At 41.9% G+C, this 26,417-nt stretch overlaps 1 protein-coding gene across 3 annotated transcripts in view; it reads right to left on the minus strand.

Annotated features, from left to right (window-relative positions):
• PMEPA1 (prostate transmembrane protein, androgen induced 1) overlaps positions 1-26,417 on the minus strand; it is a 71,226-nt gene that overhangs the window by 40,033 nt on the left and 4,776 nt on the right. Inside the window, exons 1-2 of one of the 3 annotated variants that reach the window (XM_039499214.1) lie at positions 24,860-24,929; positions 24,036-24,148 (exon numbers count right to left, since the gene is read on the minus strand). The exons of the other annotated variants lie outside the window; for them this stretch is intronic. The gene's annotated coding sequence lies outside the window, so the exon portion shown is untranslated. Of the gene's footprint in view, positions 1-24,035; positions 24,149-24,859; positions 24,930-26,417 lie in introns of those variants that run through there. 3 annotated transcript variants of the gene reach the window in all.

A 26,417-nucleotide genomic window follows, 5' to 3' on the forward strand; every position in this document is an offset into this window, starting at 1 on the left:
GCTCATAATTTCATCGTCCCCAGAATCCTGATGAAGTATATACTATCATACGTATGCTCATTCTACACATCTGATACGCGCACACACATATAAATACGAAAGTGGGGCAAATCTTGAATCATTTTACTTCATGGAGAGTTTGGCCTAAATAAGCACTTCAGGATTTGACAGCCCACTGTTACCATTAAATGGTTTTTAATTAAATGAAAAGAAGTACTAGCCTGCCAAATGTTGTGTCTTCTTTCCATGGGACTGTGATAAACGTGCTTCCAACTTATTTATCTGACAGTTCCAGATATCAGGCAAATGGGCCAAACACAGACTTTAGTAGCAGGGACACAACTGGACCCAAACTGACCAACGAAATGTAAAGCTAGATATGATCGAAGTTTAGGGGAAGCTGGGCGGTAGAGGGCAGGGGAGGAGAGAGAGGTAGGACATGCACTGAATAAAGCTAATATTGCAGATTAACAATTCTCCTTCAACCAAAACCATCTGCGATTTAAAGAAATAAAAATTAACAAATATTTCATCACAAATCTGCATAAAAGAATCAACTGCTTTGTTGCTGGGAGTTTATTTGCTTTGTATCTGCTGAAAACCTTTGCAGTTCCACTATTACATTCAATAAATCCCTAAAGACTGAACCATCTTGTATGCGGTCTTCAAAAGACAGAGGCAGGTCAGCTGTCTCCTTTATATATAAGCCCTCTGCTGAGACCTGACTTCGATTTGTATCTTGGTCCTAGATGCTTTTTGGCAGTTTGCTCTAGACTTATTGGCATAGGCTAAAAGGTTTTTATTTAGACGGTGTCAGCTGAGCATCTGGGCATGTAAGAACTGGAGTGGGAGTAATCTTGACTGTATTTCAAAAGCACATTTCTCTTTGGGAGCTGCCTTGATAATTATAAATCTGAGCATGTTTAAATAGCGGGGTTACTCCCACTGGCGGAGTCCCCGTTTCCTTTCCCAAGCACAGCTCCGTATTCTGGGACGGGTTCCCTGATCAGTTGAGAGAAGACTGGCTGGGAACACTCCCTAACCTCTGACCCCCACTAACAAAAGGTAGAGAAAGCGTCTAGACCTTCAGTCTGAATGTGAGAGAAGGCAAGTATTGTATTGCGGAGATACAGGCTTTGCCTTAGAGAACAGAGGCTAGTATAGACATTGAAGGAGCCGCATATAGGACTAGACAGGGAAGGGGAAAGCCAAAAGTAATGCAAGCTCCAGCCCTAATATTTAGTAAATAAAACTACATCCCATCACAGTGAAAGAGCCAGACTACATTTGTCCCTTCTTAGCCAATCGATGCTTTGGGATAGGCTTCCACAACACGGGGTCCCTCTGGTCAGTGTTGCTACACTCTAGGGAGTCTAGGCAAACAGCATCGCATCCTGGCATCAAGTCTGCCAAACCCCTGGGAGCTGGAATTTGCTTGTCTGACTTAATATGTTCCGTTTAAATGGGCTTGGATTCCCCTTAGCCTCTTTGTACTCTGCAGATCTCTGACACCTCCACTAATGCACCCAATTCGTGATCAATTCAGCGCAGACTGTTACCGGAGAGAGAGCATACACCATGCTCTCTTTCATGGAGTTTCTACTTTTGTCTTGCTGTTAGTCTAAAATAAAACATTTTTGGGAAGTCCCTTCTGATCCTGTGGTTAGGATGCTGGCTTAGGAGTCAGGACACCTGTGTTCAAGTCCAAGCTAACCTTGCGTATAAGTCTGTGCCTCCATTCCCCATCTGTAAACAAAGATAATAGTACTTTTCTACCTCACAGAGGTGTTGTGAAACACTCAGATACTACAATAATGGGAAATGTACAAGTAGAAACAGAAACTCACCAAACACCCCCAAAAGTTCTTCCCCCAGCCTTAAGGAAATTGGGTTGTTACCAAATACCTGGAGTGTATTTTAGTAAAGTTTTAAAAAGTTTGAAAACATTACAGATGAGCAAAATTTGGAATTTCCATCTTGGGGGAAATCCTGACACTTCAACAGTTTTTTTTTTTTTACCTGAATAGGGACGAAAAGTTGAAATTTCAAAATTTTTCATGGAATGGAAATTCCAAAACATTTTGATTCAGATATGTCAAAACATTTCATTTCACCATTTTTGATCAATACAAAACGTTTTGACATTCCCAAAACTGAAATGTTTTATTTCGGTTTCTTGAAAGAACCTGAAATGCTTTGTTTCAAATCAGTTTAACATTAAAACTGCATTTTCCATCTGGGATGCGTAGTATGGAAGCCTGATGCCCCTATTCTCCCCTACGGGTCAGGCTCCCTGGTCAGACTACATTCCCCATGACATACTTTGGGTCATGTGCCTCCCATGATGCACCACAAAGAGCTTTTTCAGAAGGAAATCTGCATTGCCTTATAGAAGTTCATCCCACAGGAGAGAATGGAGGCCAAAACGTCAACTCCTCTAAGGCAATGTGCCATAGGGAAATGCAGATTAATGTTTCATTTCAAATCAGTCCAATAAAACTTTTTGGGTCAGTGCAACAAAATTAAATAGTTTGATTCAGCCCAAACCAGCATGAAACAAAAATATTTAATTTAGATTTTCCTGATGAAAAATTGCAACTTTGTGAAAACTGCATTTTCCATCTGAAAATCATTCTGATGGAAGATTACCAATCACTTCAAATAAATAAAAAGCAATTTAGGCATGGGGAGCCAGTGCTGTTTTCTGTGATATCACCTGGGGAATTACTGCTGTATCCAAACATAGGCGGTATTTTCTAGATCACGAAAGCCAGTCAGCATAGCGCTTACAGAGCAATGGCAGTGAAAGAAGAGGATTTACACCGATTTATCCAAAAGTTTCCTTTCTTTCAGCACAGTGAAATCCACAGATCTTACAACGGGTCTTCGGAGCCCACTTGCAGCCCAGTCACTAAACTCAGAGATAGGGCTAACAAAGAACCAGACAAATAAGACAGCTTCCACAGCTGCAACAGAAATTGTGTCCTTGTAACCAAACATATTCTGATAAGTAAAACATTAACTACTGACTATGCATATGCTTACTGCAGAGCATAAGAGCTTTGTTATTCACTTAGCTACCAAATGGTCAACCTTTATCTATAGGCCCTACTATCTGAAGAAAAGAAATTTTGGGGTAATTGCATGTACATTTTTCTGTACTTCAACACAGAAAAATCCATAGATCCTACAAACAGGTTTTATCAATAATGTTTAGCTATGAAGAGTGTAGACTAATATAACCAAATACTGAAAGAACAGAGTGAAATAAAGAAATAAGGACATAGGCCATTTACCAACTGACTGAGGCATTACAGGATTCAATTCCAGGCTTCTGAAAACAGTGACAGATGAGGCTTGGATTTCACAGGGCTGCCGGGCAAGTGGGGCAATTTGCCCCAGGCCCCGGGCCCTGCAGGGGCCCCCACAAGAATATAGTATTCTAACTTTTTTTTATGGAAGGGGCCCCCGAAATTGCTTTGCCCCAGGCCCCCTGAATCCTCTGGGCAGCCCTGGGATTTGAAGCATTTTGATCCAAAGCCCAAAGAAGTCAATGGAAAGTACATTTTTGCCTAGATATATATTTAGCACTGTGCAAACACCAATGTGGTTTCCAGCTTTTATGAGGGACGGTAGAGGCTAGGAGGAGGAGGAGGAGGAAGTCTGTAATTCGGTCTCCTGTGATGCATGAGATACGGATTTGACTGTGGAGCAGAATGAACCACTTCATTAGAACGAGCAATGCAATTCCAGTGTCTACTTGGACACAGCTTCCAATTAAGATTCTCGTCTGGTGGGTAGTTTTGTTGTAATGTTTACTAGGTCTAGTAATCACCAACTCTATAGACCATATGGAGCCACCAGAATCATAACCCACGGCTGACACATCCATTAATACCAGCCAGATCACTCTTGAAATATTACCAGGAAACTGCAGGTGAAATACGCAAATGCCTAAACTGAGTAACCAAGCAACCTTATGACTCTAAGGTTTGTCCCCTCACCCCACTCCTTTCCCTTCCATTTTATTGTGCACACTGACTGTACTTCATCCAAAATAGAGCTACAAGCTCTTGAGATGATTCCTTTCCCAAAGTTCTCATGTTATAAAACAACAAATGTTTTTTGAGAGGCCACCATGAAGACAATAAGAGCCGCTTAGTTTTTCGTTGCCATATATTTTGATGGAAGGAATTCCCAAGTGCCTCAGTTTAGCATTCAGCTTCCTGGTTCTCTTTTGGAAGCAGAAGTTCTTTAGCGCTATATCCATTGTCCCTCATCCTTTAAAAGGTTAGAGTCGGAGATTCAAACAGTTTTGAGAAAAAGCCCCGCAACCAAACTAGAAGATTGCACTAGGTATTCAGGAGTCAGCAGGCAAAAGTGGGAAGGGGAAAAAAAAGCAGTTAACCATAAAACTCCCTCAGATCAGTCTTACTTGAAATAGTATTCCCCGCCTGGTGCTTGTGTTTTGACCCCTTGCATGAAGAGTTTTAAGAGATTTATCTCAAATCCAAAGAGAGATGTAGTTAGGGATTATCCAGCGAAGCCAGCACAGATCTTGGCTAATGCTGCCACTGGCGCTATTGTGGTTGTGCAAACTAACAAGTGTTTTAATGCCAGGTTGTCACAGCTAAAGGGCAAGTCATTAAATGCAAAGAAGGTTCCATTAAAAAAATTCCCCTTTATTGGAGTGCAACATCGGGCTTGAATAGAAGAGAGAGATGCTTCTCCCTCTTACCCCTGCTCAGTCAAGTGTAGTTTTTAGTGCATCCTCTCTTAGAAACGAAAGCTTGTCATTCCCTAAAAATGCAGCTCCAGATGCCCAAGAATGCCAAAGAGAGGCTTGCAGGCATCTCCGTGTGGATTCTCAGAGGAGGCTTTCTGTGCAAGCTACAGAATAAATCATTTTTTGGATTTGGAGGTTTTTGCAATATAGGCACAATCTGTAGCTGCAGTCAGGGTCCCAGACAAAGCCTCTGAGAATAACCATCTGACAGAGGGAGTTTTGTGTTGCAGACTACAGCTTTTAAGTGCCTTACAAGTGTTCTCTTGTTTTTTTCCTGTGTTCTGCAGTCTCCCCTTTTTGTGTAACATTTAAGTAGAAGGTTCTTGGACGGGGTTTAAAAAACAAACAAAAACCCTGGTCAGCCATTGGTCTGAATTTGAGTGAAATTAGGTTCATGGTAAGATTATTAGAATGCCTTATGCTGTATTCCAAACAACCCTTTTCAGGATAAATCAAGGGAATGTTAGGCAAAGGAGCCAAGACGTAGTGAATCCACAGAATAATTGTCATTAGAAAGACTCACATTTAATCCTCTTCTACCCCTACTATAGAAAGACAAATTCTCAGCAGAATCTTTTTTCAAAAAAAAAACAAAAACAAAAACAAAAAAAGTGTGTGTGTGTGTGATGCCAATAACGAAAATAAAAAACACAAAAACAACAACCCAAACTAGAACAAGGCTTTGCTCACATGCTACAGAAGCAAGATAACTGGTGCAAGTATGACAAAATTAAAACCGTGGGTGCTTCCTACCAGTGTGATCATACTGATCAGAGCAGCCAGTTGAACACTTGGGCTTTCTGGGCTGGTCCAACATATTTACAGAAAGCTTCTAAACAGCAGAAAATGTGGAAGTATTTGGTGCTGAAGCATTAAAAAAACAACAACATTTCCCCCCACCCCCACAAAACAAATCCCTATCAGATTTTACTAAGTCTTTTCCTCACCAGACACATTGGCTACATCTATTCTTGACACTCCTCCACACACCACCTATTCCCATCCTTGGGCTCCATTCTCTGAAGCCCTGCTCCTTGAGTCATTATTTCCACCAATGCAAAGTGAGTGCAAGGCCTTATTAAGAATGGTGGCATTTCACAGCCACTTGGCACTGGTGAAAGTGATTACTTTGCCCTGCACCTTGTAGAATCTGGACTTTTTTAAATAGAGTCATGCACAAAGCTTTTGGTTACTGCTTTTGATTGAGGATCCATTTATAAATGGTTTATAAAGGACTAACAAGTGATTTATAGGGTTTAAAAGCATGTTACAAACATGGAGCAGAGTGTGTTATAGATGATTGATTATGAGCCAAGGTTATAAACAACCTACTGACTTGTCAGGCTCTATGCCAATTGATTAATAGATGTTTTAATAAATAAATTTCCTAACACTCTGTAAACTCTTTATAAATGGAACCTCAATATAAAGGATTACCTTTTCAATATACTGATTTCTGCAAGTTATGTTTTAATCAAAGAAGAAAAGATGTTTTATATTTAGACTGAATTAATGTAAAAATCAGTGCCCAAATTTAGGTCCGTGAACCCCATAAATGTAATTATAACATATTCTCAAGAAAGCAAAGAGCATTTTGCAAGCAGCTTCAGATTGAATCAGATAGTCTGGTCTAGTAGGCATTTAGGACCAAATTTTCCTGGGTGCTAAATACATACAGCTGCTACCAACTTCAACTGGAGTTGTGGCTTCCCAGCACTTATGAAAAATCAGGTCACTGAAGTGCACACACGTCTGCCTTCACAGAATGCACAGAAGTGTTTCCTCATTAACCAAAGTCTAAGTTTAGAACAGGAGCAACAAACAGAAAAGTGATCAAGACTTTAAGGAGAACAGGAAAATTAGCACTTTAACAGCTGTTTCCATACTAGACAACAGTGGAAGTTGCAGGCTACACATGACAGCTCCTAGGTCTGTCAAACAATGGGAGGGAAAAAAGAACAAACTATGCAGGTTTGTAGAATTAAATAGAATCAGCTGGTACAGATGGTTCCTCACAATATTGCAGCCCTCTTGCCACACCCAATATGGCAAATATCTACTGTCATACACATACTATTTTATTAATAGCATGACAATGGGATTTACAACCTATTTCCATTGAGTGAACTATGAAAGCTGTTTGTGGTCCAGCAACATACAGATAAGCTCGTAATTAGATCTCATCGCTCTTGAAATATTTAACTTGCCCAGTTTACCTGGAAAGGTGTGAGATCAGAATTTGGGGCCTGGATACATTTGAAAATAAACAAAAACCAACAAAGAACCACAGAAATGTAGGGCTGGAATGGACCTTGAGAAGTCATTGGGTCCATCCCCCTGCACTGAGGTAGGACCAAATAAACCTAGACCATCCCTGACAAGTGTTTTTCCAGCCTGTTCTTAAACATCTCCAATGGTAGAGATTCCACAACCTCCCTTTGAAGCCTAGTTCAGCGCTTAATCCTTATAGTTAGAGAGCTTTTCCTAACATCTAACCCAAATCTCCCTTGCTGCAGATCAAGCCCATTTCTTCTTATCCCACCTTCAGTGGACTCTGCATACAAGGGGTCAACATATTTAAAGACTGTTATCAGGGCACGCCTCAGTCATCTTCTCGCAAGATTAAACATATCCAGCTTTTTTTTTTTTTTTAACATTTCCTCTAAACCTTATATCATTTTTGTTGCTCTCCTGTGGACTCACATCTCTCCTAAAGTGTCGCACCCAGAACTGGACACAATACTCCAACTGAGGCCACACTAGTGCTGAGTAGAGCAGGACAATTACTTCCCATGTCTTATATATTATACTCCTGTATATACAACCCAGAATATTAGCCTTTTTTGCAACCGTATCACACTGTTGATTCATTCAATTTGTGATCAACTATAATGCCCAGATCCTTTTCAGCAGTTCTATCACCAAGCCCATTTATTCCCCATTTTGTAGTTGTGCTTTTGCACGTTAATCTTGCCGATTTCAGACCAATTTTCCAATTTGTCAAGATTGTTTTGAATTCTAATCTTGTCCTCCAAAGCACTTGCAAAAATACTGGTGCCATCTGCAAATTTTACAAGAATACTCACCGCTCCATTATCCAGGTTATTAATGAAATACGAATTAGTACCAGACCCAGGACTGACCCCTGTGGGACCCTACTAGATATGCCCTCCCAGTTAGACAGTGAACCACTGATAGCTACTCTAGAAGTACGGTCTTTCAACCACTTGCGCTCCCACCTTATAGTAATGCATCTGTACTCCCACCACCTTAGCAGCCTTATCAGTATTCATTGTAACTCCCATACAAGTAGCTATTTGCTACAACATTTTGGGGCCTGAGTTTCAAAAGACCCAACGACATTTGAGAACTTGAAATATCTCTGACCCTTAATGCCATTACCCCCGCAATCCTCAGTGATGCTAATTTTTTTTTTTTTTTTTAACAAGTTAGTTTGGACCATTTCTGTTTAAAAAAAAAAAAAAAAGGACTGAAAAAACCTGTTTCCAAATTAGCTGAAGTTATAGTGAATTAAAAGGGGAAGTAATCCACTGTTATACCAGTACGACTGCTTACCCAGTAGCACTTACATCCAACACTAACAGTCATGACTCATGGCTTAACCTTGGAAGGCTTAGATAAAATATACAAACCTTTCAGGCCTTATCTAACACCTTGGAGGTCACAGTCACCCTTCTCCTTCTCTTCCAACCTATCAGAGCCTTCCCTATCATCTCCAGTAACAGCAACACTCTTTTACCTTTTACATTTTGTCATACAATGTTGGTGGCCTCAGGTGGGAGACTCTCATGGGCTGTCTGTCTATCTTGGAGTATCACGTCTTCCAGGGCCAGCTTTAGGCCGATTCCCCTGATTCCCGTGAATCGGGCCCCGCGCCTAAGAGGGCCGTGCAAGGTAAGGCCCTGGAAGACAACTGCTGTCGAGGAAGGACCCTCCGCCAAAGTGCCACCGGAAACAGCAGCAACCGATTGAGCTGCCACCGAATTGCCACGACTATCTTCGGCGGCAGCTCAATCTCTACTGCTGTCTTCGGCGGCAGCTCTTTCGAATCGGGCCCTGCATGTCCTAAAGCTGGCCCTGATGTCTTCTGTACAAAGGCCTACGCTGCACCTGTTCTAACCTTAGGAGAAACCCCAGGAATCTTCACATACCAGACTTTGAGACAGCTAGCATTTCAGAAAGGACAGAGGCCTCCTAAGACTCTCAAGTAGTGGTGGATACTTGCAACAATCTGAAGACGACTTTAGCTTTGGGTGGAACATAAAAATGTGCACTAATGATTTGTAATAACAATAAGTGAATGCTGTAACTGAAAAACACGTGACCTTCAGCTGGGCCAAGAATAATCTAGGCACTAGATCAAAGACCAAAACTTCAGCAGGTCACCCAATCCTGTCATGAATTCAACCGAAGGTAATGCTACAAATATCCATTTCTAGGCTAACCAATTGATTAAACAGCTAAATGGTCTCAGATACCTGATCTAGAGCTCAGGTAAGGTACATTATTTAGGTGATCATCCTTGGATCATGGCCATGATGCAGCACGCGGATATAATGTCGTGCCCCCTTAAATATAATGTAGCATATTACGTGAGACAGAGTTGTGGGGTTCTGCGTCCTATATACAATGCTGCAGGTTCATAAATTTGTGTTTGACACAGCCCGAGAACACTACTTGGGCTTCCATTAGAAATTAGCACTTTGTTAAACCCTACCTCACGCCAAGCAGGAAGAAATCTTAGAAAACCAATAAATACAAAAATACAAGCAAAAGTTTTGTATAGAACGTGCCAATGACTCAAACAGTGGTTTCCCTAGAAAGGTATTTATTAGTGATCAATACAAACCTGCTAGATCAGTGTTTCTCAAACTGGGGCCGCCACTTGCGTAGTGAAAGTCCCTGGTGGGCCAGGCCGGTTTGTTTACCTGCCCCACCCGCAGGTCCAGCCGATCGCGGCTCCCACTGGCCGCGGTTCGCCGCTGCAGGCCAATGGGAGCTGCTGGAAGCGGCACAGCTGAGGGACATTCTGGCCGCCGCTTTCAGCAGCTCGCATTGGCCTGCAGTTTGAGAAACATTGTGCTAGATGATAGATAACAGGCACTGAATTGCTTATTTTCTTTATGTATTTTAATGCAATATTATTTAGTCTCAACTAGTTAATGGTACCATAACCAGTTTGAGCATCTGCTTCCAATTATTAGCACGGGTAAACAATTTGAGCACCACTGTGATATACATTGAGCTCTTTCACTCATATAGCCACAATTCACAGAGAGGGGAAAGAAAGGAGGAGTAATGTCCTGCCAGTGAGTGTTATTTGGCATATACAACTAAAAAGACTACAGCCTTGCATATTAGGAGATTTTCTGTATTAGTCTAAATTTGATGCATAAACAGGAGGGCAACATTTGCCAGAGACATTAAATACCAAAACTAGCAAGCCAAAGGCTGCATTGCACTTCTCTCTCCTCCCAGCCTTCCCATTGCAAGATGGCAAGTGAGAAGGTAGGAAAGGAGTCTAGACAGCAATTTAAAAGGTTATGTTAACACAGCCTTTCTCCTGAAAGACCTTTGCAATTACTTTCAGTGCTCCTGAGAGGACAGAGATAGGCAACTTTTTCACCCTAGAAAGAGATTAAGGGTCAGAGTGTCAGTGTAAATTACCGCAGTAGCTAAATAACATGGGATTTCTAGGCTCAGAGTCTACTCACTGCTTTTAAGTCACTCTGTTTTACAGGAACAAGTTCAGCTACACTGCAAATCAATTCCTTGTTCACAGAAGGAATTAGGGAAAGTTATCTTGTAAAATGTAAACCGTCCCCGCCATTTCCTTTGGGCAGATGGGATTCACTGGGCAGTGTGCAATAGTAGCACATGTGCATGCAATAAAGTTTTGATTGGAAGCAGCATCTCATACATTTCTCATGAATGGAGACACAAAGAAAAGAAATCTACCAAGCTCAACACCCACTTGTGGTGACAAGTTCTATCCGCCTCCTTGATCTTTCACAGCCTTTTAGGTGAAGCGAAGATACCCAACTGCTTTCAATTTCTAAAACCTATAAAAATAGCTAGATATAGGATCAGTCACACTTGGGATAGGTTGTTTGGGGTAAGAAAGTAGCCATTGGTTACTTTCCTCCCACACCACTTCAAATTCAGCTACAGGTGCATATGTAGCCCACTGCTGAGTGTGTTACCAGTCCCCTAACCCCTCCCCGCCCCCATGCCAATCCACAGAGGATGAGTTGTTACAGCCGGTAGCTTCAGAGGCTGGTTCTTTAGCTCAAGCTGTATAGCAGCTCGTGCTTTTAGCTCTAGAGATCTCTGGTTCAATCACTGATGTGTCAGCCAAGAGGGTGGCCATCACTCATATGCCACACAGTGTACACACACGTTATCTGCCCATATGACTTACCCAAGAGGTTTTGGAACTGGCCTTGGTTGTGTGGGAAATGCTAGTCTGGAGTTTGTGTCATCATGCAGGGTTTTAGGAAGTTACGTCCTGCCTTTCTCCCCCGCCTCGTCTGGCTATCCTATGCTCATATTTGTCCATTAATCTGTATAACCCATTTTACATAGTGTTAAATATAAATGAGGCTATCAAAGAGCAATGTCCAAAGTGAGTTCTTGCAAAGGTGTTGAGCCACCATCTCTTTCCTCTCCTTTCATCCCTTCTAGACTTCTCATTGTTAGAGGAAAGATCTGGGCATTGCAGAACATTCAGTGAACTGCCACCATGGATCAGTGCCCGATCACGTCTGTGGCTGCACTACTACTGAATGACCCTCTAAACCAGTGGCCCAATCAGCACCCAGCCCATGTGACACCCTCAGGGCCATCTAGGTAGTATGAATATTGTATGGATGCAACCCACATAACACAGAGAGAGCTGCATATGCGGCCCACAATAGTAATTAGGTTGAGAACCACTGTTCTAAATGGTGGCCCACAAACTCCATCTACAAGAACGAACAAAGAACAGGTAGTTATATTGGCTTCGCCAACACCTGCTGCTGCTAGTGGTTTCATCTTATACTGTTTGTACAACTGAGTGGACTGCCTACAAAACAGAGGTGAGCACAGCTTAAGTGCTTTTTAAAAAATAAAAAAGTCTACGTAGGGGGCAACCATGTTTCAAGGTCCAAAATACATTTGGCACAAGATGCATCTGTATAATCTCTGTCTGAATAAGCTCTTTTGTTTTAGTCAATGGGGGAGTTCAAAACAAGCAAACCCTTAATATTCAAAGGGCTATGAAGTGACAACGCGGCAGTGAGACTGTGGTGGGGAGGGGTTTCTCCTCTTACACTGGAACCCAGCTCCAGTAACTGGCACCGTTGAAAGCAGCTTCCCAGTAGTTTGTTATAGAGGGCGGGGAAATGCAGTGAATAAGCCGCGACCCAGATTTAGTTTGGAACAGCCCTTCCCCATTCTGCCAGAAGGCTCTAGGCCAGGGTTTCTCAAACTGGGGTCGCCGCTTGTGTAGGGAAAGCCCCTGGCGGGCTGGGCCGGTTTGTTTACCTGCCTCGTCTGCAGGTCCGGCCGATCACGGCTCCCACTGGCTGCGGTTTGCTGCTCCAGGCCAATGGGGGCTGCTGAAGCGGCGGCCAATAAGTCCCTCGGCCTGCGCCCCTTCCAGCAGCTCCCATTGGCCTGGAGCAGCGAACCGCAGCCAATGGGAGACGCAATCGGCCGGACCTGCGGATGGGGCAGGTAAACACACCGGCCCAGCCCGCCGGGGGCTTTCCCTACACAAGCAGCGACCCCTGTTTGAGAAACCCTGCTCTAGGCATCACAATCTCATATCCCTGTGGTTAGCGAGGAACTCCGGGTCAACAACCACCTGGTTCTTACTCCCTGGAAGTAGCAGCCTCCTTTCTTCTAGAGTGCTGGTTCACTTCTTCCCTACTTTGTAAAGGCACAGTCACCTATTGATGTAGAGAAGTTCCTTACAGAGAAGCCCGTTGGTTTAATAACAATGAGTATTCTCAGATATCAAGATTAAGAGCCTTTCAGAAATCTCTCTCTTTCTCATAAGGTAAGAGTGTGGATTTACTGCAGGATAGCTATTCCAGAATAACTCCATGTGTAGACATGCCCTAAGATGGATAATGATTAGAAGAGAAAAGAATTGTCAATAGTCACACAACAGGTCCACGGCCAAGCTGGGAACCAGGCTTCATGCTGTCTTCAAGGTGGATGGCCATCCTAAAAGGTGTATTAAGTTTCAAGAAAAGTGCTTTTCAGAAATAGCCAAAATCCAGAGATTTCAGTGACAAGGTTAGGGGGAGACTATGCTCTCTAAAGATTGCTCGTATGAGCATCAGTCTTCAGCTTTCATCAATGTTTGTAACCAGCATGGCCTTTGATAGGCAAAGCCAATATGCACTGATCTACTGCAATCAATTCCCTGCCTTGCTGTATCGCCCCATGATAACCATCAGAGGCTGGGTCAGCAAATGACTTATAATACCATTGGAAATGCAAGGACAGCTTTTAAATTGCACAAACCAATACCCCAAGTGTGCTCATTCATTTGCAGCTGGAACTTTTAATTTATTTTTAAATGAATCTTCATGGACTAAAGCAACGTCAGCCATACCTTTTGCAGCATATTCCACTGAAGCAACTGAATGCTAGGTAGAGGGTTTTCTCCAGCAATATGAGGAATCCATCCTTCCTCTCCTAAATAATCATATCCTTTCTTCATAAGAAAGGAAAAGTGATTGAAAAATATATACTGTATGTATACATATTCCTCTCCTGTTGGGAGTGGGAGAACCCTGTTTGAGAGATTAAATGGACAAGTGCAGAATAGTGATCAAGTCTCCCCTTACAGCTCAACTTCCTTTTTTCCCCTTCCTAGAAGTCACTATTTCTGCATTTCTTGTATTGGTTAAGATGCTGCTCAGAAAAGAAACGTGGTTTCCCCACTTCAGAGGCCTGTACATCCTAGGAAGACGATCTGTCATAGTCCCACCCGGCTACTCCTTAGCCAAAGTTGAAGACAGGCCAAACAAACACCCAGGACAGAGAAAAATTGTTAAACAACTGGTTGAATAAAGGGAAGGAGTGCTCATCCCACTATTTAACAGCTGTATGGATGGAAGCTTTGCCCTGAATACCTAGTACCTAGTTTCATGGGCAATATCCGGTAAGCAAGCCCAATTTAAAAAAAAGGAAAAAAAGAAAAGAAGATGCTTTGGATGAAGGGCTAATGTTATGCCCCTCCAGTAAGGAGAGTGAAAGGCTTTATGTGGCAACAGGAAAGAGCATCTAGCTCAGGGGTAGGCAACCTATGGCACAGGTGCTGAAGGCGAGCTGATTTTCAGTGGCACTCACACTGCCCGGATCCTGGCTACCGGTCCAGAGAGCTCTGCATTTTAATTTAATTTTAAATGAAGCTTCTTAAACATTTTGAAACCTTATTCACTTTACATACAACAATAGTTTAGTTCTATATTATAGACTTCTAGAAAGAGACCTTCTAAAAACATGAAAATGTATGACTGGCACGCGAAACCTTCAATCAGAGTGAATAAATGAAGACTCGGCACAGCACTTCTGAAAGGTTGCCGACCCCTGACCTAGCTTAACGTGAGGCTGGAAAGTCAAAGCATCATATCCACGGTTTCCTTTGTCCCTCAATTCCAAAAGGGTTGGGTATCGGCCCCAGAAAGTGTCAGCTGACAGTTGTTTGAGGCAGGGGAACCCTTGTATTCAAAGGGAAGTCCCCATCTCTCCTTCCCAAGAGGGGCAAAGCAAGCAATCCAGGCTCACGCTAGTCAGACAAAAGTGCCTAGAGCTACTAAATTATCCAACTACTTAAACTAACAGCATTGATCAAGCTAGAAAACTGAGCTGCAGCTCTTGGCATCAGTACAATTAGAGAGTACAGCTGCAAGAGAGTTTGCATTTTTCACCTTCCAGTAACAACAATTAACAAAAAAAAGTCTTTACACTCCACCCACCACCAAATACTGAGAGAATGAACATGACAGATATCGTTTGGCTTGCAAATACAACGAAGAGTAATGTCATCTCCCAGCCTTCTTAAAAAACAAAAAGCAAAACAAAATACAACAGATGTGATTAGTTTGGCAAACAGGAATTTTTTTTCCCTATAACTTTATTCCTATTATCTTAGGTTTTGGGGTTTTTTTGTTTTGTTTTCCTTATGATGCCCCTCATATTTTCAGTTCAACTAGAGTGATCTGGATACAGGATTTTATTATGACGTTAACATTAGAAGCCATAAAAACCATTGTGCAACAGACCTACTGTACCTATTTTTGTAACAGCTAATTTCAAATTTTGCTTAATTTGTTGTTGGTTTTTTTTTCCCTCTTCATTTAAGTGGACCTGTGCCTTACACCTGAGATCTTTTTTTGGAAGAGACTGGGGCTTGGTCTAATGCAAAACTAATATAAGGCTGCAGTAAAAAAATTCCTAAACATGTAGTCAGGGAAGACGCGCGCGCGCGCACACACAGAGCACATTCTGATTCTACCTATGCCAAGTGAATAAAAAAGAATATAGGCTGATGCAAGATTTCTTCAAAGCCATAGGCTCTTTGAGACTGAAGTACACTTGTCATTTGGAGTGCAACAAAGCTTGATGGTCAAGTGAATAAAGAAGTTCCTTAATGTTCGGGTACAACTGCTACTCTTATTCAAGAACAGCTAGTTCTTTACTCATTATTCCTCCTTAAGGGTTCATTCCCCTCTGGCTCCATAACTGACTAACTAAATTAGACCCATTCACGCATGTTTCCTTCAAATTTGAAATACCTTCTTTCAAAACTTAAATATCAATGAATGCAGCTTCTTTAAAAAAAAAACCAAAAAACCCAACAACTAATAAAAGGACATAGTGAATTTATCCAATTCAGTTTGACCATTATGTTTATTTTTCCTCACAACTCAGTCCTGTGGCAATGACCGACACATGTCCGATGAGAACACTATTTTCAGTTGACACGGCCCTAGAATTCTGCATTATTAAAGTTCTCGGCAAGATATGATGGCAAAAGCTGCAGCAAGAGCAATTCAGATATACTGCAAAGCGTCAGTCATTCCAGGGTTGGAGAATGAGGCTTCATCGCTTCATATGCGACCAGCTAAAATCATTAAAAATATTACACTAAACTAGGAGCATGAGAGAGAGACACAAAACAAGAATATTTTAGTCTCTGAAGTTACTATATACCAACAAGTTATATAGTACCACATAGGAAAGGTACCTTTCCTTAAAAGTCTCCACTACAGGTCTAAGACAAGTACAAAGGAGATACTGTATCCTAAACTGGGAACAATTAAAACCTAAACTAATTTTCACTCTGGAATGAGTAAAACAGAACAATGTGACGTATGGTTAAGTATTATAAAGGGGGAACTTTACTGGCCAATGTTCCCTCAGAGCTGAGCTCAGTTTTGAAGGGACTGATGTTGTATATGCTGGGGGGAAGTGGGGGAGGAGGGGCTATTGGAGCCAGTGGAGCACAGAGGCCAATTGAGACACTGAGTAGAGGCGGAGGTGAGGCTGTTTGCTCCCTCTCAGACTTGGGAAGGAGGAGAGGAGGAACCGCAGTATTTCCTACACCTGTACAAAAGGTTTAGGACTTGGTTTTCAGAGGAGCTGAGCCCCTGCAGCTCCAATTGACTTCCCTGGAGTTTGAGGTCATTGGTACCTCTGATAATTGGGCCTATAATGTGCACGTTTCACATCACTGCCTTCTCAAAGCACTAGCAGGTGTAATGTGGCATCAAGCCTACCATGCACCAACAGGACAGAGCAAGCACAGAGACACCAGAAAACTTGGCCCCACTGAAGCCAATGACAAAACTCCCAGTTGCTTAGAGGGCCAGGATTTCACCCCAAATGCTTTACTGAGAACCAGAGAATGTTCTCCTGCTCAGAAATCCTTCCCCCTACAATGTGCAAACTGGACAGCCAAGACCTCTATGAATTCATCTCAGCTCCCCAAGGCCCCAGATCAAACCTCTTCCCACCCAGCCACCCTCTTTGTGCACATGATTAACGAGAGCACAGCTACTGTATTATGGGTGTTCCTGCACACATGTGATGGCAACAGGGGCCTTTGTATTTTAAACCACTAACTCCATCCAAGGGACCCCACCCTTGGCCACACACACCAAAGGAATGTGCAGATTAGCCAAGTCTGTGTGAGTAACTCCACTAGACATTAGTGTGTGTCTAGGATCAGCAACAGCAGCACGTGGAATGCAGAACAGGTGAGGTGTGTGGAGAGCAGGAGAGGTTTGGGATATGACTTCACTATGTTTTCCATTTGAAGGTTTTTTAAAAAATAAAATAAAATAAAAAAATCCCAACCCAACACATTAAAAGCTGGATTTTCAAACTCTTTCAACACAGAGTTAGGCCAATGCTGAGCACTTAGAAAAAAAAAATCTCGCTGTAAGAGTGCAATCCTAGCCTTTGGGATTGAAAACAGTCAAGCATTTTCAGAGGTTGCAAGAACCTGCAGCTCCCATTCAAGTCAGTGGAAGCCACAGGTGTCCAGCACATCCGAGAATCAGGCTACGCTTACTTAGGATCCTAATTATGGATTTAGAAGCATTAATTTAGGTACTCAGGTTAGAAAATTTTGGCCCCAATGTTCAACGGCTAGAAGTCTCATGAGACTTGATCCAAAAGGCATGGCTCCCTTCCCACACCCTGCAGGTAAGTCTAGCACGTGATTACCCAGTCTGTTAGTTTAAATAAAGTGAGAGTGGGAGAGGAATACAATTCAGACATCAGAAGAGATCCATCAGTGTTTGAGCAAAAGTCCACGTCAGTTCTCCTCCTGGAGTCTATTTCCTGTTTGGTCCATTTGTGGGCGCACACACAGCAAGTATACAAAAAAGCCATGATGGTCAGGGACACGACCCTATGCTCTGCGTGTCCCTAAACCTCTGACTGCCAGAAGCTGGGACTGGGTGACAGGGAATGGATCACTCGATAATTGCCCTGTTCTGTTCATTCCCTCTGAAGCATCTGGCACTAGCCACTGCTGAAAATCAGGCTACTGGGCTAGATGGACCATTGGTCTGACCCAGTAAGATCGTTCTTATGTCCAGCTAGTCAAAGTGTTTACAATTTCAATTTCAAAAATTGATGAAGTTTGTGCCAAATTATTCCCATTTCTCAGCCAGCCCTAGTGCACATGTTCAGCTTACTGAGTAATCAAGCCACTGACCTCTGGGCTTCAATTTACTCTTCTGTAAGCTAAGAGCACCACAGATGTGACCAACTCAACCCCTCCTGGAAAGGGGTACCCTTGAACTTGGGCATGTTGCAAATTTCATGAACTACATTTAATGTTGCCACTCACCCCCCATCTCTAGTATAATGCTTACCCACGTCCCTGTGAGAGGTATTTATAAAGCACTTTGAGATCTGTACACTGGAATTGCCCTTCAGCAGATCTTGCCCACTGTGTTTACTATAAGAGCTAGGTGTTGTTATTACTACAACATCTGTCCCTTGATACTCTTATTAGGACTTTTCCCTTCTCTCCCACCCGCTGCAACCCCCCTTCTTGCTTCTGGCAGCACAGGCAACAAGGGCCACGGCGGTGCCCGTGTTTGGCTTTACTACACGGCTAAGCAACGCTGAGGCAACTTTGAATCCCCCAAACAGAAGACAGACCCCAGGAGTTTCTATCTGAGCAGAGCACCGTTTGAATATTTGGTGCACTTAGCACTGACGCATTCATTCACTTGAGCACAGAGTGAAATTAATTCTCACCACCAGTCAAATGCAAAGGAGAAAAAGTCACTCCAGAATAGATGTCCTGACTAGAACCAGCTCTCCACTCAGACAGGATAACACCAAGGAAGCCAATGGAGCTGCATCTGAGAGGAGAATCGACCCACTTGCCCTGTGTTTACTTTTCTAAGCTGTTCCATGGAAGTTTTGCTGGATATGTAAAAATGGAATGCTATCCCTGCTCACGAACATGCAAGTATTGGGCCAAATTCTGAGTGCAATGGAATAATGGCATATACCAGTGCAACCCTGAGAGCAAGAATTAAGCCAATATCTACACAGACAATTAACGTCAGCCTCTAGATTTTGAGGTTGGCTGAAGGGAACTACCACTGTAGTTATGTTTATTTAAAGAAAAAAAATCACTCTCTCAGTACACTTGGGTCACTAAGTGGAAATGACAGCATTTAAATGTAATCTATTGTAATGAGCCTTAGCAACAAGAAGAAAGTGGTTTTTAAGTAATGGTTAGCGTTGTCTAACTGGTTACATTCACCAGTGTAATTGACACCTATTCCATCATCCTTCATACACCCACTTCTTTCTCTGATACCATAAATAGATTAGAAAAGTTTCTGCAGATGGCCATGACCCCATTTGTTTGTGCACTTAGCCATGTATGAATCATTCTTGGATTGTAGCACTACTCTGGAATTACTGAAAGATAACTAGTCGGCACAGACACCAATAAATGAATCATGCTTTCCACAAGACCAAACCTTTGGGCTTTTACAGACACCAATTACAAAGTAAAATGAAAAGAACAAAGAAATTACTCAGTCTGTTTGCACAGTGTCATGCAAAGTTGATTAATAGTTTTACAGAATTATTACTGACAATGTTTGCAGGAGCTTACAGTAACAAAGTGTCTACTTGACATTTTGGACAGCACATGAAGAAGTGATACAAGACCAAAGAAACCCCAAAAAACAAAACAATTCCTGCATATATCCTTGCAAATGTATATAGATTTTTGTAATTAAATATTTTCACTTTTAGTAACTTTAAAACTGTTGGTTAATCAACAGCTTGCATGTGCGTATTTAATTATCAAGCTAAATTCTACTTGTTGGCTTGCACGAGTCGAGTTTGCAAATGTGGGCAATTAAGTTGCACCTGCTGAAGGGCAATTCCATATTACATGCCCAAATATTCAAGCTGCAGATGCAAACAAACAGCACTAATAGCCTGGCATCCGCAAATATGTTTGCCCATGTAAATGCTTTTGTGCATGTATTTTAAGTGCTAAATTAGCTATATATAATTGAGAATAGTGGTCAATTTTGTTAAGTGATTTGTGTAGCATTGTACGTATATTGTGCACGCCTGCGCGCACACACAATTTGAAGGCATTACAGAAATACACCAATACACACAGAATAACTTCAACAAGCATCTTGAGAAGTTAAAAATTCTGTGCTAATCTGAGCGTGAAAATCTATAGTCCAACTGACATTAAAATGCATCTCAAAAAAGAAAACTCTTCTAAATACAGCATAAATGCACCTTATCAAATACAAATTCTAAAGTTCAAGGGTACTGTTCTACTGTATAAATTATACATGAGTCTCAAAATTTTTACTACACATACTGCAAAATTACTATTAGGTCATAAAACAGAAATAAGCTTTAGGAGGACCCAGTGCTAATATCAGGCATGTGAGCACGCATCACTTGTAAATTCAGCTACCATGCTTGCAGGTTTTACAAGATACATGGCCAGGAGCACCCATAAGCCCAATATCAGCATCCAATCTCAAGTACGTGCACGGCATAATAAAGTCAAACTGAAGGAAGACATTTTAGTTCTAGAGAAGGGTGCAGAAAGATACAGGTTAAATATACACAAGACATTGTTTGCCCTAAGGCATTCATATGGGACTAAGTATTACATGGATCTGGAGACCTGGGTTCACATGCTAGTTTAGATTACAAATGGAATGGAGCTGGTCTCTTCTGAACACCAGTTGACCAATGCCCACAAGCAGAAAGCTACCACTCGGGGCAGTTGGACATCTCTGCCCTAGAAAGTCCTGTGACTGGAGCAGAAGAAAAGCAGCAAGTCAGTACTAGAAGGCACTGGTGAAGCTATTTGCGAAAGCCTACTTTCTAGGTCTTAAGGACATCAGCTTCCCAACCAAAAAATAAATCTTGCACAGATCAGCTTCAAGAAAGAAGGATTATGTTCAGGAAGTAAATTAAATTAAACCTTTTTTAAATGTCTTCTGTGTTTCTATCCATCTTTCTTCTAGATCAGGGATCGGCAACCTTTGGCCCGCGGCCCGCCAGGGTGCCAGGCTGGTTTGTTTACCTGCCGCGTCTGCAGGTTCAGCTGATCACGGCTCCCACTGGCCGCGGTTCACCACTCCAGGCCAGTGGGGGCGGCAGGAAGCGACAGGGGCTGAGGGATGTGCTGGCCTCCACTTCCCACCGCCCCCATTGGCCTGGAGCAGCAAACCGCAGCCAGTGGGAGCCGCAATCAGCTGAACTTGCGGACACGGCAAGTAAACAAACCGGGCCACGTGCCAAAGGTTGCCGATCCCTGTTCTAGATAAACCTGGATCCACGTTACATCCATCAAACACAACAGCCATCATTTTGCATGTGTGAGAGATTATGTGGATAACAAGCACCCTAGACTTCTTCTGGGGACCAATTGTTAATTTGGTCAGGAAGGTGAGGTGGAGGTTGTAGAAAAGATTCTGAACAGCTAAGGAAACCAAGCAAATTATTTGTACAAAGTGTCTGAAATGTTCATTTAAGTCATTATCTTCTAATATGTGAGATACAAGACTAAGCAGATTTATTTGCTAAATAATAAAAATGTATCTTATTTAGGGAGAAAAATCTAAATCAGAGACCCTCAGCATTAGGTAGAAGGGAGATAGTCAAGGTAAGTCCTGTATAATATACAGTGTTCAAAACGCTAGTGCCAGTTTAGGTTTCTCACTGGAGAAAGTTAGTGTATTCAAAAGAAACTCAAAGCTTTGATAATAAATTAACATCACTACTAATTTCCTGTTTGGCGTAATCATGCCGTTAGGAGGTATACCACTGCATGTGATGAGCTAGAATTTTTAGCTGGCTCCAAGGTAGATAATAAATAATAATTCCTAGCACTTCTATGGCACTTTTCATCAGGAGATCTCGAAATCCTGTATTTTACAGATGAGGAACTAATAATAAATGTCTGGTAATATGTTTTTGCTATTCTTTTTAACAAAAAACAAATCTCTGCATCACAGACTTCGAAAGAAAATTACGAAAAATTTTCATTACAAAGAAACATTTAAAATGCAGATCAAAGCGCAGCCTTCTAAGCTATATTCCTTGGCAAACCATCAAAGCCCCTTTTACCTGGAATAGTTTGTCATCCTTATTCAGAGGATTTGGGTAACTGATACAGCTGAAATTTATCTGAAAAGAGATACTGCCTCCTCAAATTATCCAATAGCCTTCAGAAAGTCCATCGAATTTATTTTAAGTTATTTTTGGCAGTGTTAAGCAAATTACCTTTTACCAAAGAAGTAAAAATAAAACCAACCTGTAGTCCTTTGGAATTGTTGAAAACACTTCAGAATCAACAGGTATACAAATTATATCTATCCCACCCTGTCAGGGGCGGCTCTAGGCATTTTGCCGCCCCAAGCACGGCAGGCAGGCTGCCTTCGGCAGCTTGCCTGCAGGAGGTCCCCGGTCCCGCGAATTTGGCAGTAGCCTGCGGGAGGTCTGCCGAAGTCGCGGGACCAGCGGACCCTCCACAGGCATGCCGCCGAAGGCAACCTGCCTGCCGCCCTCACGGTGACCGGCAGAGCGCCCCCTGCGGCTTGCCGCCCCAAGCACGCGCTTGGCATGCTTGTGCCGGGAGCCGCCCCTGCACCCTGTAAATGACTATGCTAGCCTTTCAAATACTAACACTATTTGTACAGTATGTGTGTTTGGACAATGTAATATTCTGCACTTATACCTTGACCACTCTTCAAGGAATTCAATCAATCAAAGACCACTAACTGTTGCAGCTGTGAAGTAGGGAAGAAGCTACAGATGGAAATGTAGGCACCATGAGATGAAGGGTCAAATCCTGGTCTCACTGAAGTTCAATGGAGTCTTGGGATGACGTCTCGGCTCCACTCAAATCAGTGAAAAAACTCCCATTGACTTCATTTGGGCCAGGATTTCACTTTTCATTGATATCGATTCAACAGGGATTTGATTCCAAGGAACAGATCTTCAGCTGGTGTAAATGATCATTCATCTCAGTGGAGCTATCACCATTTACACCAGATGAGGATCTGCCCCAAATGACTTGACCAAGATCACCCAGCAATTTGGTCACAGAGCCATTCCCCGTAGCCCCTGACTCTAATGAACGAACTGGCACATTCTCTCTCTGGATCTTGGTCTTAGTGCTTGCATACAACTCCCATTAATATTAATAGCCCCTTTGCTGCATGTTTGTTTAAGGAGTATACCCGTGTGAACAGAGAATATACATAATTCAGCAGAGGGCCCCTTATACATCTCTACTTGTCTGCCTTCCATGCCAAGAGTTGCTAGTAACAAGGCAAAATAAATACTGCTGCTAACAGACATATTGTAACCATCTGAACCAAAGAATTTAAAAAGTACTGGATTAGAAAGTGTGCCACACGTGCCATTTCTTTATACAAAGCAAATGTTCTTAATTGAAAAATGGTTTTTATTTGAAGACCATTACAGGTAAATAGCCCTTTAGCTGATCAGAGTTACTAAATTATAACTGGTAATATTAAACTGAAACAAGACCAACACCTGTGACTGTACAACTATTTACCGCATGGGCAAAATCTAGATCACCGCAGCTACTGTCCATGAGAGAGTCACTATATATTTATGTGGTTCCCTTCTTACTCCTATCCATTAATAATGTAGGTTTTCAAATTCATTCGAGGATTCCATTGAGCCTGCCAGCTCTCTGACCAAGAGATTTTAGCATGTTTGGAGAGCAACAGCAAAAGAAAAAATAATAATTTAAAAGAAGAACTTACTTCTTTTAGGCACCTACTCCTTACATTTTCAAAGAAATCAGGAAAATCAAGCTAAATTATTTGTTTAAAATATTGAAAAATGCAGAGAAAACCTCAGTCCCTACTTAATGTAGCTATTTATCAAATGCATTTCTACAACATCCATCAGGCACTCCGATCATTAGTATTCAAGAACCTGATATAATTTCAGTACACCTAAAAATAATTAAAAAAAAAAAGACTTATTCAGTGAGTAACACACACCTCCATGATACAGAGTAACAAAACTTATCTCAAATATTCTCCTAAATCTACCACAATACCGACCGAAAAGAAGAGTTAGCTGTATCATGTCAGTGCTTTGCATTATACACGATTTCAGGTGCCCCCCTTCCAATGCATGCCACCTGACTTTGACCCACCTTGTGGTATCAGGACATGGAGTACAGCACAGAAGAAGAAGAAAAAAGTCTGACTCTCTTTCTTTTAAATGTACTTGATACTGGTTCTTCCTCCATCTCTTTTATAATCAACACTGAATGAAGGGAATAAAGCACAAAGATTGAAGTCATTGTCCTGGGGCACATAATAAATCATCATTCTAAGACCCCTGTGATATGTAGGCACAGTAGGGAGAGAAGGTAAGTTATATCTATGTCTTCTCTGAAAAAAAAAAAGTTATGTTTTTAACAGAGCTAGAGATAGCTAGCTGAAGATACCTATGTAACATCCCAGTGGAGACAAAGCATTGGTAGTGCTTTCTTTAAAGTAGATACAACCTGTTCCTTGTCTGCTCTTGGATTTTACAGGAGATGGCTATCTTTGTAAAAACATACTTCCCCTCCCCAGTAAAGACACAACCAAAGAGAGCCAGAACTCTCCTGACTGTGGTTTGTATATATCAAATTGAGATTTCAGCAACAAAGTAAAGAGACAGCAGCTTTTTTAAAAGCTGGTAGCAGACCTGTGCTGTTTATGGGCCATTCTCTGACATGTACTGGTCTTGCTTATGAAAACTTTAGTCAAAAACTATACTGTGTGACAGAAAAGTCAATATTATTATAGTAACTCAGATTCTTTCAGTCAACAGAGAGCAACAGGTCAAGTGCTGCCATTGACACGGGATGTCAATGATGACACACATTTGAAAAGAAATAGTTTTGGGGCGGAAAGGAGACATGATACCAGGGTGAGCCATCTGTATTTGGTTATTAAACTCAAGAATGCAAAGATTTAAAAGTTCTACCTTCAGAAAGAAATCCACTCAGATGGTCAACTCGGAATGGTTTTAAACCGGCAATCTAAGCCACTTTTAAATTTGTGTATAGCATCTGCTTTCCAGCTGTAAGGATGTAAGGAGAATGTTCTTATTTCCTTAGTTAAAGAATATTTTAACTACTTTAATAATAATAATAATAAATCTGCAGAATATTTTGGTTAACATCAGTAAAAGAAAACGGACCGGCACCTTACTCATTGTGAATAATAGCACCTTACCCCTTAAGCATTCCCACTGAAGTCATTAGTGTTTTGCACCTGCACCACGCTAGCATGTTGAAGTTCTAAGAAAGCGCAGAAGCATTCTCTGGTCCTGGGTGTCCAGCCCTACCTATGGCAGCCTAGACTTCCTTTGTAGTCTAAAATAACCCTGCTTGGCATTCACAAGGAACCCATTACCAGTGCTAATGACTCTAGTGCTGGACAAACTGGGCAGTCACAAGACTTGTCCATGGAGAACATGGAACTGAATAAAAACAGTTTTGCTGTTTTTAGCAAGCAGGAAAGCGAGCTATTGAATGAAGGGTGCAGCACTGATTTGTTTATTCAGCTGAATAATTAGTTATTTACAGACTCAGCCAACACTAAAATCACCCCTGACCTCCTTCACCCGGCCAGCTGATTAGGGCTATAGAGAAGACGTCTGTCTGGTTTAACGTGGCGCAGAGTACTGGCAGTACAGCAACTCAGGCTGTCTACACTGCCACTTTCAGCGCTAAAACTTTTGCCGTTCAGGGGTGTGAAAAAACACCACCCTGAGCAACAAAAGTTTTAGTGCTGAAAAGCGCCAGTATAGACAGCGCTTTATCACCGATAAAGCTACCACTGCTCGTTCGGGATGGGTTTGGTTTGTTTTTTTTTAAATCGCCAGGAGAGCTCTACCCTGGCAATAAAGCATGTCTACACTGCCCACGTCACGGTGCTGCTACAGCCAGGCTGTAACTGGGTAGTATAAACATACACTCAGAGCACTCGCTTTAGTCACTACAGTAGTCAAGACTTTGAACCTGGAGTTAAAAAAAAAAAATGCAAAAGAAAACCAAAACACTCTTTTACAATTCTAATCCCAGAGTGCCACCAACAGATGCCACCTGCTTTAATCTGTCTAAATACTCATGCTTGTCATATGGACTAAAGACTGCACCAAAATATTGTTGAGTCAATTTCACAGCTTACCTACTTATAGAGAGAGGGTTAAATTAAAAAGCTTTTGCAGTTGTGCTACTTTCCTGCCGCATTCCTACAGTATATTTACAGATACAAAATTGACTACTTTTAGGGCCAGTTAAAATAGTTATTTTAAAGAGATAAAATAGCCAGTGAAAAACTCTGCTAATAATCAGTCCTGTGGAGGCACAACTCTGACTCTTCTATTAAATCCAGACGAGGAGCAACCTTCGTGTAGCTAGTCCCGTTTTACACGGAAAGGTAACAACTCTGGCCTCACAGAAATTAGCTATTTGCCAGCAATTTAAAGTAACCTACTACAAAATAAATAGAAGAACTAATGTTACGGGCCTGATCCA

The sequence above is a fragment of the Mauremys reevesii genome, linkage group 13, assembly GCF_016161935.1.
Source record: "Mauremys reevesii isolate NIE-2019 linkage group 13, ASM1616193v1, whole genome shotgun sequence".
In the NCBI taxonomy this organism is placed as follows: Eukaryota; Metazoa; Chordata; order Testudines; family Geoemydidae; genus Mauremys; species Mauremys reevesii.